This window comes from Eleutherodactylus coqui, chromosome 1 (assembly GCF_035609145.1).
Source record: "Eleutherodactylus coqui strain aEleCoq1 chromosome 1, aEleCoq1.hap1, whole genome shotgun sequence".
Lineage (NCBI taxonomy): Eukaryota > Metazoa > Chordata > Amphibia > Anura > Eleutherodactylidae > Eleutherodactylus > Eleutherodactylus coqui.
In genome coordinates, this window is record NC_089837.1 from 456262410 (window position 1) to 456275535 (window position 13126).

General features: G+C 42.5%; 1 pseudogene; it reads right to left on the reverse strand.

The window, feature by feature from the left end:
* Positions 1-4264: 4264 nt before the first annotated feature.
* The window catches only part of LOC136605908 (trafficking protein particle complex subunit 1 pseudogene), a 31984-nt pseudogene continuing 23122 nt past the window's right edge, over positions 4265-13126 (reverse strand).

Genomic DNA, 13126 nt, shown 5'->3' on the forward strand with positions numbered 1-13126 from the left:
GGGTCATAAAACCAGGTGTTAAATTTAGTCCTTATACAAAAAAGAAATGTGAGGCGAAATCCTAATAAGTTAAATTAAAAAAGTATAAGTAACCCCAAATCATAAATGTAAATGAAAAATATTTTTCTTCACAAGATCGAAACATCAAATTGTTACATCAATGCAAACATTCTGGAATGTGGAGCTACAAATTCTATGAATATTGTTCAAATTGTGAAAATGGCTTTCTCCTGAAGGCGTTTGCAGGGTTCTCTTGGTAGAAGAGGGGGTTGGGGGGGGGGGGGGCAGACTCTACTGCAGCAACCAATGAAGTGTCTGCTATGCTATAATTATGAGGGTCCTCAGTAGTAGTTATCAAATCAAAACATAGAAGAAATCCTATGGATTATAGATGGTCCACAAGTATATTTGACCTTATAGGGGAAGGGTTGGGTGAGGCTAACAAAGCTTAATTAGATACAGTCAGTCACTGTGATTCTGTAGATCTAATGAAATATTTTTTTAATAACGGTTTGAACTTTTAGAAAGTGGAAATTGACCTATTTTGTCTTTAAAGCTGCATAAAAGAAACAGAAGTTAGAATCAAAGTGTGCATTTTGCAAAATCAAAGGGTATATACACATGAAACAACCTTAGAGGGTTACTAATCTACACCCTTCAAAAAGATGAATTATGTTAATAACCGGCAGCTTCATAATTTATGAGCTTTTGTTATAAATGGGAAAAGTTGAGTTCATTCATCTAGTAATGGATATTGAAATAACTAGATTAATTAAGACTAAACAACAAATGTATATCACTACAAGGCTGATGAGTTCGGACCCATTCTAAGGATTGTAAGTAGCCTTGAGGGACTTTGATGAGTGATTTGAATGCTTGTTAAAGTGCGGCTCCACTCAATAATTAGAACTACATTATTTGTGTTTTATACTTTTCATACAATTGAAACAGTAACTGTCTGATAGCTACCATTGTCAACCATCTTAGTTCTCATGGTGCCACTCTCTGTCAACCAGTAACTCAGAGGATTCTACCTCCATCCCTTTTTAGGTCTCTCTGAGGATGGGGCAACTAGATCTACAAGAGCTAGGCAGCCAGAGTAATTATTGTAATGAGTTCTCAGGGAGTCCTGTTAATCATCTTAGTGGTAGTGATCCCTTCACTCGCCTTGGGTGCCAAGAAAGTCCTACCCAGTGTTGTGTTGACACTGATCCCTCCATTGATAACAACAAATAGGGTTTGGTCCAATGCTGCACTGGTACTGCACCACCCACCGGTACTGTAACACAAGCATGGTTTATGTATATGGGGGTCTTTTTATTGGACGCTGCAAGATTGCATTGATTTAGTATCATGACAAATTGTATAATTTAACAAAACTTAACCTAAGTTAAGGGTTCACACATCTGTACCAAGTGAGGAAATGTGAAGTTCCCAATTATATCAGAACTGAAAAGTGAAGACTTAAGTTGACTGCTATGGGCAATAACTCATTTTTCCTATATTAGGTTTTATATATGAGGGCTAGTGTTCCTATGAGAAAGAAAGAGTCAACCAGCTGACGAACTATATGCATGTCCAGATAATCCGGAGCCCAGAACTTGCATAGCTTGGGAAAACCAATTTAAGACTCAAACTCAAAAGAGAGGCATCGGTTAGCAGATGTGTGGATGGGCCCCCATTTTTTATATCAAAACATGCACTAAGAAGCTTGCATTTGTGTGGGGTTAGTATATGCAAGAGTTATGCATCTTTATTCAGATATTAGATGTGTAGGAGGTGGCACATGTTTCTGCTTGCATGGTATTGCAGTTCAGTCCCGTTCACTTGAAAGGGACTGAGCTACTCTTGGGCAACGTGACTAATGAATGTGACATCACAAGCCTGAGAAGAGCCTGCGGTGCAAACTCAACCACCACGGCCACTACAATCAGTAGATCAGCAGAGGTCCCAAGCTGCAAACCCTAATCTGATATTGTAAGGATAGGTAATCGATATTAGAGTCCTGGAAAACCCCTTTAAGCATTACATAGTTCTCATTGAAATCAATATAAGGCTTGGACCTGCTATGTCCTTCAAAGCCAGAGCCATTTTTCGTTTAGGCTAACATAGAGCCTCTTTATTAATTCCGAATTCTATATGGTATTGGAAACTGCATTGCATACATTCATCAATGGATAACGCTTTGTAGGTGGCAGGAAAAGCTCCACTAGCCTGACGAATTCTAGATTCAAGACTCTCGGTACACCTCACTTGTGACTACTATAGTGGTATAGTCACAGTGAGGTTATAGTGCATTTGCAAATTGTCCATATGGTTGGAGTTTTAATTTCTTGACATTTAGTAGCAGGTGATATTTTTTGAATCCTTTTAAGGGAAAACTGGACTTATAGTTATGAAACAGTCCCATATCAGGGATAAAGGACATCGTCAAGTATTTTGCAACATCACTGCAATCTATAATTGGCAGAAGACACTCTGTGATGCTTGCAACATGAAGAAATGACAAACAGTGTAGCTCTTGAAATAATGAATGTACATGACAACTTGCAGAGCCCCATTGCCATATAACACAGATGTTGTCTGTCCCCTGGTGGCAGTTTTATTTATTACTTGTATTAAGCGATTGTACTGTAACTTGGTTTATTGCTCTCTGAGATAAAGAAGAGAACATCTGCTTGTATTGTTTTCCTTCCAATTCCAAAATGCGGATTATCCCTCAGGAAGTTGCGCTATTTACAATCCGAACTTCTAGGAAAAAATAAAATAATGACCTGTCGTCTCAATTTCAGTTTTTGACATGATAATTAACAAAAGGAAGATATGCCTAGAGCAGTTTAGCAGCAATTTGCTGATAAGATGATAGCCTGCATATCACAAAATTTTAGTAATAGGAATAACTTAGTGAATGACACACTAATAAGTCTAAATCTAGAAAAAATGGTGGAGATTCTCGGGAAAGTTTTATATTGTCTTGAACTTACTTGTTGGACAAATCAAAAACTATAAATTAAGATGGCAATGTCTCATGTCCGGCTGGAGACCCCCCAAATGAGCCATGGTCTAGAAATCCACATCTTTGCTGACAGCACCATCGATGTAGCTCATTGTTCACTTCTAGAAACCTGTTCTATCTCCTGTGGGCACAGCCATATCTTGATGTACGTCTTCGTTGTTCTCCTTCGTCAGAGCCTGGTGTCAGTTCCTGAGAAGTATGGGTGCTGGCTGACTTCTGGTCCTCCTGCTTTTTTGAGTCATATGCTTCCATTCCTCTGCTTCTGCTTGTGCACTGAAAATGTATATTTTTTTAGTATTCGGAAGATTTACTTCTGATCTGCCAGGGAAATCCTCATCTTCCTTGTTGTTGTTGGCTGTTGAGTTGCTCACGACCCTCGGTGACACTAAAGGCGACCTTCCTCCATGTTTTCCGGTTTTGCACTGCTTCTTTCAGTTGGTTGATATCCATCTTCCTTAATGAGTTTCAATTTAGCTATTCTCTCTTGAAGACTTTGCACCTTTTTCTCCACTAAAGACACAAGCTTGCATTTCAGATAGGTGTGGGGGCAATATACCGGGTGGGTCTTAGGGCTTTCAAGTGAAGACCAAAATGGTTGCCAATGCAACCAAGATTTTGCAAATGGGGACAAGACTCTTCAGTCTTATTGCCATTTGTGACTGGGCGTGCAACACTACCAGGCTTGGGGAAATAAAAACTCTGGCTTTTTACAACTTGCAACTTGTGCTGTCATGACAGTAGCAGGGGTTGGCTCCTGTGACTGGTTACTGTAGTTGTATGGAAGTCAACTCTTGTAACTGAAGTAGTTTTAATAGATAACTAACATTACACCCCGTTCCCCCAGTATACAGCAGAAACAGATCACTGGTAGACAAGCATTGACACTTAACAGAGTCCACATCAGGTGAAACGAACCAGTTGCTGCTCCTCAGTGTTAGTTCGGAATCATTGGAACCTCTTCTATCAATAACCATGGCATTAGCTGAAAACTCTTCTTCATACTAGATGTACAATGATTAAGAATTGTTCACAAGCCTCATGTAAGATGCATGTGTATTAAGCCATATGTGTGAACAAGGAGACTCCATGGTGTTTGGAAATCTCCAGAAACTTGACATTGTACAGCAGATTTCTCAGCTGCTGATGGGAAGTCTTCTAGTGTTGAGTTTGGATACTCGAGAGCCTCCAAGGTATCTCATCTTCTGGCTAGGTGCTCAAGGTTGGTGTAACATGTTCTTTAGATTAGGTTTAGCCAACCCAGGCAGAGAAGTAAGGTAGACTCTGGATATAGCTGTCCAGTTTGCTTTCAAACAGTTCACTTTGAACAGGCTCATTGAGGGAACGAAAATAATTTTTCACCACATATTCTACTTAAATCGTTGTAGATGTGATGAAGGACGTCCACGCTCAGGTCTGTGTTCATCACCATCTTCAGGCCACTTGGAGTCTTGTAGTAGTAAAGTTTATTCTTGCTAGTTTGGAAGGAAAGGAAGCCATCCTTCATATCCACAGGGCTCATCTTGCTGGCAAAGTAGCGGATGGAGAAGAGCATCCCATACATCAGCTTGAATTCCTCAACTTTAGAGATCCTGGCCTGTTTCTTGTGGTTCCACTCAGGGTAGTGAAGACAACTCCCATTCCAGTCAAATATGTACAGATTGTGGATAATTATTGTGTCCAGTTCATTCCAGTCAGAAGCCTTACTTCGGAAGTCAACTCTTGACTCTGGTTAATGCAGGGACATGGGTTGGCTCTTTTCTGTGATTGCTCTGGAGGTGGGCATTGGCTCTTCTAACTAGTTACTGTGGTGGGTGGCTCTGGTAGTTGATTAATGCAGGTAAGGGTGGTCAGCTCATGTGATTGGTTACTATAGGAAGGGGGGGGGGGTCAGCTCTTGTGTCTGGAGCGGGGGGAGCTGACTTCACTAAGTGCCTGCTAGGTTGTTGGGCCCGGTGGCTGATTACTTTATGTGTTCTTGTAGGGGCTCCTGTAACTGCTGTTTATTAAGTGGTGGCTGTGGGTCCTTTCAATGTGATTTAGGCTGATTTCTGTGAATCAGCAGGGAGGTCTGAATGTGGCTACACTGCAGGGATGGGGGGACGTTCCACTCTGGCTGTGATTATTATACTGTGAGGGGGGCAGAAGAAGAAGCTCAATGTGATTATTATACTGCAAGAGATGTTCTGGAAGGGAGTATTACGGCTTATTCACATGGGCATATAATGGGGCTGTACGCTGTGAGTGTATTCCACAGACAGCACATGACCCCATTATTGCCCATGAGGCTATTCCCATACCCATTTTTTCACATGATGGACCGATGGTCCATCTGAAAATGGAATGGAACATACAATGTGCACAGTCGGAGCAGATCAGACGGCACATGGACAGGTAGTTTTAATTCCTTTGCCTCTTACTATTTTAATTTAGTTCAATAAGTTAAATTTTAATGAGGGCATTTAACCCAGGTGTTTCTTGCCCTTTGGGCAAGTTTGGTGTTAATCCCTAAATTGTTTTTGGCTCCTACATTTTTCAGTTTAGGAGCCAGTGACTACTAGCTATTTTTCTTTTAGTCTGGAGCCCTGGGTCTGTTATGGGGGCTGTATACAAGGTGGGTCTGGTATGGAGTTTGTATAAAGTGGTAGAGGGGGTCTGGCCTTGAATCTGTACAATGGGGGAATTCTGTCTGGCATCTATATCTTTATTTAGGGGGTCTGGTATGTAGTCTGTATTTATGTTGGGGTCTTCTTAAGGGAATACATACTATTTGTGATTCAAATGCCATCTACCGGGCATGTGTTCTATATGAATGGGCGCAACATGAGGGCATTTTTTTCTCCTCTGCTGAATAGAAGCCATGGCATGGTTCTAGATCTGACATACTGGCATCAATGGTGCCTAATGGAACCTATGAACTTACAAGGTCCTTAAGGTGTCCGTCATTTTGACAAGAGGAATAGCGCTACATAAGGGGCTATTCTTCCTATCAAATCAGACAGAACTGCTGATTTGCAACTCCTAGCACTTCTTTGGGAAAACTTCCAAGCTCCAAGAATTTGGGGACTGCTCAGCACATGCTGTTGAGGTTGCCCCCCAGTTAAAGCTACCACCCCTGATATACATTACATATAACACACACTTATATATTGTACAATGAAAAGTTTTAATATAAAGAAAATTAAAAATACAAATTCTTATATTGCAGAACATTTGACTTGGATTTTGGATAGAAAGGGTTGAAAAGAGTTCCATTGTGTAGCCTGCAGGTGGCGCTGTTGTTAACACTGATATGAAAAAGCAGAAAAATTAAACCAGGTGTGCATTTATTTTACCCAAAATACAGAATTATGATTGGCTCAGTAATGACACAGCGGGTGTGACCTGCTCTGTGTGATGTGTAGTAGGGTTTGCATAACAAGGCATCAAATTCACATCACCACCACTTTATCTTTCTCCACATTTGTGGGATCATGACTACAAGATCATGACTGATCACATTTTTATTTAATATTAGATATATATAGCTATTAGCTCAAGGGGTGCTAGGCTCGTTCATTTCATTGAGCCGTGCGGCTCATCGGGGCTGTTAACCCTTTAAATGCAACTGCCAATTCTGATGAGATTGCAGAGAGCCATGCGAGTGTCATGGCAGCAGGGGGCCTTCTGAAAGGCCTCATGGCTGTCATGGCAGAATGCCTATCAACGCATCCTCGGTACTTTAAGCAGTAGATAAGTTTCAATAGCACACGTGCTTCAATTGGTTACAGGTTTCCACAGTATTGGCAAATCAAATAATCAACGGGTTGTAGAATTTTGTAACACTGTTTTGAATATACTGGTAATATCTGGAATACTTGGCAACACAAACTATGGAATCTTTGTAACACTATATTGACTTGCTGGACTTTGCAGAATCAAATACAGTCTCTCAACTATTCTAACGTTTCACACTAACACAGTCCCATTACACACACACACATATATATATATTATAAATACTCTTTTTGGTCTGTGACACACTCTCAACTTAACCAACTGCATGGGATGCAAGTCTGTTGCTTTGTATTCTCAAATGCTTATATATGTAATCTCTTTATAAGCTCACTCTGTGGTTCGTCAGTCTCTTTGGTTGCCTATCTAGCCTTGCTCACTTATTGGACACATGGCTTGTCTCTGATTTGTTTACTCACAATCTTTAGATGTTAGTCTCTCTTTCATAGACTCAGGAGTTCAATACAACAGGACCCCAACCAGAGCTACTGCAGCTACTGTAAGAGGGGTGAAAAGTGCCCTGATCCCATCTTATTATTCACAGTGGCTAAGTTCCTCTGACAGGTGACCAAATGGCCATGATAAGCCTTGTTCTGTCCAGCTAGTGATGTGGCAGTGTAACTGAGAGGGGGCACAGGGCGAAGGTACAAATGCTATAAGAGCTGTGGCGGAAGCCCCGATCCCCTGCCAGTGCCACATCACCACTGTGGAAACCAGCCCTACAGTAGGGACAGTTAACAATGCTAAGCTCCACCTCTCTGAAAGGTCTCAAACTTTCTTGGTGCCTCAGGCGTTATGTACAGATGGTTTTTTTTTTAGCCTGACTTCTAAAGCAATGTGATATCACAGTGTGCCATGCTATCAGGGTGGTTTCATTTACACTCTAAATTACTTTACAATGGGTTGTGTTAAGTTAAGATAACAATAGCTGTTTATTGGGTTAAGATAAGATAACTTTCTGCCATGATATCACAAGGTAAAATTTGGCACATGTGTAAGACAATTTTGAGATATGCCAGAGCAGGGAGAGACATAGCACAATGACAAGAAGGTGTGCGGGGGGGCTGTGAGGAAGACAGAGACAGCAAAGTTGAGCAGAGTCAGACAGAAAAGGAGGCTGGGAGAGCGGTTGCCAGAGCTGCTGGAGGAGAGAGGTGGATCTTAGGCCTCACGTCCACGGGGAAAATCAGGCCCGCTGCGGATTCTTCATGCAGAATCCCGCAGCGGATCCCTCCTTACCTGTCCGGACACTGCGGATCTGCCCTCCGTCGCAGCCGGATCTTCTTTCCTTGGCCCGGCGGATGTGCTCGGCACGCTGGCAGCGTGCCGCGCGCATTCGCCGTGCACTCTTTTTTTTTTTAACTCCTGCTCTCCCGTGCTCCCGGCTGGAGAGCAGAAATTCAGCTGTGGGTGTGCCGCGGATCCAGACGGCTTCAATAGAAGTCTGTGGGAGCCGTCCCCGCGGGAGACCCGCACGAAAATGGAGCATGCTGCGGGTGTTTTCCTGCACACGCAATCCACGCCTCAAGGTAAAATGACATCTGCAGCTATTTAATTACCTGCAGGTGTCCAACGCATCCCTATGGGGCGCGGATCACACGTGCTGGTGACCCGCTGCGGATCTGTCCCCGTGGACAAGAGGCCTTACAGCCCTGAGCAGAGAGGAGGGCTCTTGACCCCCAAGGCTGTGGAAATCGGTGGGGTTGGTAGAAGCTGTGACCCCTGCACAACAAACTATAACATAAGGCCCATTTACACGGGACAAATGTTGGGTAAACGATGCTCGACAGACGTTCTTGTGTTTCCTCGCTCCCGTGCTTCTGAACGTCCTTAAGAACATCCAGCCATTGGGTTCTTCCTATCCTCTTTCTGAGTTCATTAAAGTCTGCCTTTCTGAAATGCAACCACCCTATGGGGCTGAATGGGCCAATTGATTCATCCATCAAACACACTCACCCCACCCAGCACAGTAGCAGGTGAAGAAAATCAAAAACATGGTACCATGTCTGAGTTCAGGATCAAAGCACGTAACATCCACACAGGCCATAGCAGAGACTATCACCCTTCCCTAACTGCCTGGTTCTCTGTCTGGGATGATTTAGTGATCCTGCACTGAGCAGAGGGTTGGACCCGATGACCCTGGAGGTCCCTTCCAACTCTACCATTCTATGATTCTATGGTCACAAGCTATCATCAGTCTTCACAGTAATCATTCATCACATCTCTAGTAAACGTCAACTACTACATCAGTCAGCTACGTCACACACATTTCTACAGCAATCAGTAATATTAGATACACTTACAATTTCCCATATACCTTAGCAATAAAGTACATAGCATTTCTTATGCTACACTGCCATGTCTTAGCATTAATTAGCTTTCTCTGCAGCATTACCTCAAATAAACCTGCGCCATACTTATTATCCCTATAACGTGCAATAAACAGCATTTCTATAGCATTGCCTTCATTAAGGATAATATCAGCATCACTTTCCTGTATACCCATTGTCATTTACATTACTTTCCCCACTAAACATTAGCATTTATATTACTTCCTCAGCTAATCTCTTATATTACGTCATCTCGACAGTTACTCTCTATCTACCATAATATTAACTATTTACTTTGGGTTAGCTCTTCATACCCTCCTTACAAACTGTTGGAGATTCATTCAGAACATGTAAGGCCCATCCGAATCACACACCATCCATTTTCACCATTACATGCAGTTTAGGATTACAGGTCATTTACTGGAAGCATGTAACATGTTACAGTTTGGAAACTGATTCAAATTACAAATACTTCATTCTCACGTAATGAAACTCTTAGGAGTTACAATGATCATAGATTGACTGGATATTGTATTTTGCCATTTACCATAAGAGCTGGGAGAAAAGCGCCCTCTAGTGCCTCCTGTGCATCATCACAAGAATACTTCACCCACAGACCTGCGCTGTGACCTTTGTAAGATGTTTGACAGTCACTAACTTCTCATTTACTAATAAATGGCTTATCTTATGTTTCGACTAACAATTCTCTTTGGCTACTTTCGCATAAAAGTAATAGGGTTCAGACAAAGTGTGGCCCCGGGCAAAATTGGCAATGGGGCCCCAAACATTGAGATATTGTACTAACAATGCAGTCACACTCAGGAAATTCAGGAGTCTGCAGTGCTGAAGTCTAGAACTGCCGGGGGTGTAGCTAGGGTTTTACAAAAAGTTATTGATGTGCATTTCTAGTTATCAAATACCAAGACTAAATATTACCACCATACAGTGATTAAATATTACCTTCATACAGCGATTTAAGAGACTCTGTCAGCTACATTGAACTCTATAAGCTAAGCTGATAGACTGAAAGTAGGTGACCAGCTGAGTCCGGGGATGTGAGTTTTATACTGTTCCACTGGTGTCAGCGCTCAAACCAGCAACTGCAGTGCATTGAGCGGCGTGCTAAGTAGCCCTTCCATATTAGAGAGGGAGGACCATTTAGCATGCAATTCAAGGTTTTCGACAAGAAAGAAGCATAAGGACTTCTACAGACGACCATATGCATATATCCGCTCACCTCAGCACAAGGCATTTGTGCAGTGAACAAGGTTTAATCCTTTCCAATCCAATTTGTATCCTGGTTTTCCTAGGGGTAATTACTCTTTTTCTGCTGTTATACAACAGCGCTATCTACTGGCTAAAGCCTGTACTGCATGAGGTGACATGTTGGATAGGCTCTGACAGCAGAGAGGCTGGCAATATACAGTAAGAGAACCCCGACGGATGTCTTCCAACATCGGAGCTGTACAGCCTTAAATCATAATGTCTTCAGATGTCAGAGAGTGGATTGGAAAGGGTTAATGAGAATGTACTGTACTTTTTGCGAATGCAGAGCCAGTTCCAGATCACACGACACACCCCATTTGTGATTTAAACACTATTTAGCCTAATGAGGCTTATATGTTATCTTTTTACTGTGGAATTGCGCAGCTTATTGCACATTTGCACACATATTTAGTGCATACTTGCGCACCTCCCATAAACTTCTATTGGGCCCTTTGTGGGCAAATACATAGGATAATAGAGCAGAACCTATTATTTTGCACATGCACATGCAAAACACGCTCATGAGAGCTAACCCATTGACATCAACGGTTCTATTCTGTGCATAAATACAGCGTCTGAAGAAGCCCTAAGACTTGCATCCCCGGACTCAGCGGGTCACCTACTTTCAGCCTATAAGCTTAGCTTATAGGGCTCAAAGTAGCTGACAGGGTCTCTTTAAGGCTGGGGTCACACAGGACCGAAATCCTGTGGAAACCTCGCGGAATGACCCCACAGAAATACCGCAAGATTTCCGTAGGAGAAGTGCAGTTTCAAAACCTGCGGCATTCCACTACGGATTTTGGAGCGGCTTTGCCGCCTGCATTCCTCTGCGGCCATCTCTCCTCATAGAGAGTAGAGCGGCTGCCTGGGAAGCAGGAAAAGAATTGACATGATGCATCTTTGAATTCCGTGCGACATGTCAATTTCAGAGTGGCTTGTCTGCAACGGATCGGCCGCAACGTGGATAAGATTTTTGCAAATTTCGTCCACTTTGCTGCTTTATCCCGGGATTAAAAGCCGCGAGCGGAATTTCCATGCAAAAAGTCTGCACAGACATTCCGTGGCATTTTCTCACAAGCCCTCCACAAACCCGTCTCCTCTGTAATCTATGATGTAACTACGTCATAGGTTGTGAAGGAGTTAAGGAGCTTTTCCATCATACTAAATGGTCACTTATTGATTGGTGATGGTCCAACTTCCATCATCACACCTATCCTTACAATGAAGGGGTTGCAGTGCTATCAAAGTACCTGGTCTCCTGCACAGCATTTTTCTGCAGTTGGTCCAAAAAATGTGATCCATCATGATTCATTGGCCATTAGGATTCAATAAACAAAGTGAATTTTCAATTAGAGATGAGCAAACTTTTTGACTTAGGATTTGCTTGATTTGCTGGCTATTAATAATGCATAACAAATCACTAGGTTTGAGATTTCCCTTTATTGAGTTTCTCTTTTGATGCATAGGTGGATAGATTCTTCATAGTCATAGCACAAAGTCTGCCTTCACCCAAGCATTTTAAAGCCCTCAGGACCAATTATTCTGCAGATCTAAACATATAGTCACTACTTCCAATTATTCAATCAGCAATTAAAATGTACCTCCGACTATAAACAACTTTATATAAACCAACGGTACAAGTGAAGATAAGAAACTTGGTAATGTATCTTATTAGAGAAAAATAAATCCTACCACTTATCAGTCTCCTTTCCCTGAACTCTTCACTTATAATTGCACTGGACCAATTTTAGCCATTAAACAGGTTGTCACCGTCAAGAATTATGACCGCTTAGACTCCTTGCTGGAATGTTGTTTTATTTCTAGCAACTGTACCAAAACTCAACAGTCTCTCTAATTTCCGGTTCTGCGGATTACAAATGGTTGTGGAGATGGCACATTTGGCAACTGGTTTCACTTGAGCCTCCTCTACAACCCACACTTCAGGACTCTACTCTAGTGCTGTGGGACTTTCTCTCCGAATCTTCAGGCTCCATTCTGGCTAGACTTGGACATTGCACACCGCCCTCACCGAATAACACTTCCCACAATGTCTCTGGACCGTCTTGCAGTCTGCTGAGTGTTACTCTCTGCCGTGCTCTAATTGCACCACAAAAAGAAAGAACCTTTATATATATTATTTCTGGAACTCATGGGTATCTTGACTTGGCATCTCTAATGCCCTTACATTGCTTCTGCCACTATGGTGTTTCTACAGTAACATTCTACACCTGGCTACTCATACCACCATGTTCCAATGTTGTCTTTACCCACTTGTAACTGTAAGGCCGGTATCACATGTGCATCGGAATCTCCGGACAGAGGTTCCATCACAGATGCAGCTGAAAATACTGGAAGAAGAAGCACTTTTTCTTCCATCGAAAATCCAAGCAGGCAAACCCAATATAGTCCATTGTAGTAAGGGGATCCCACCCCATTAAAAGCTTACAGTTCTCCAGGAGTACTTGGTACCTCAGAGGAAAAGGGGTCCTTGAAGTCCAAAGGAGATGGTTAATGCGAAGAATTGCAGAACTGTGTCTCTCTCTATAACAACCTTAGCCGTAGTATTGCTTCCTTTGGTCTATCTCTCTTGGCGAAGGTTCCTGAGACCTGGATTGTATGGGCAGCATCAATCCACACTTCCAGTCACAGGCTGCTGCAGCATTTCCTTCCCTTGCTATGTTGAAGCTTCTCTATGCCACCTCACATGGGCCTCAGATCCCAAACCATCCTCTTCCTCGCTTAC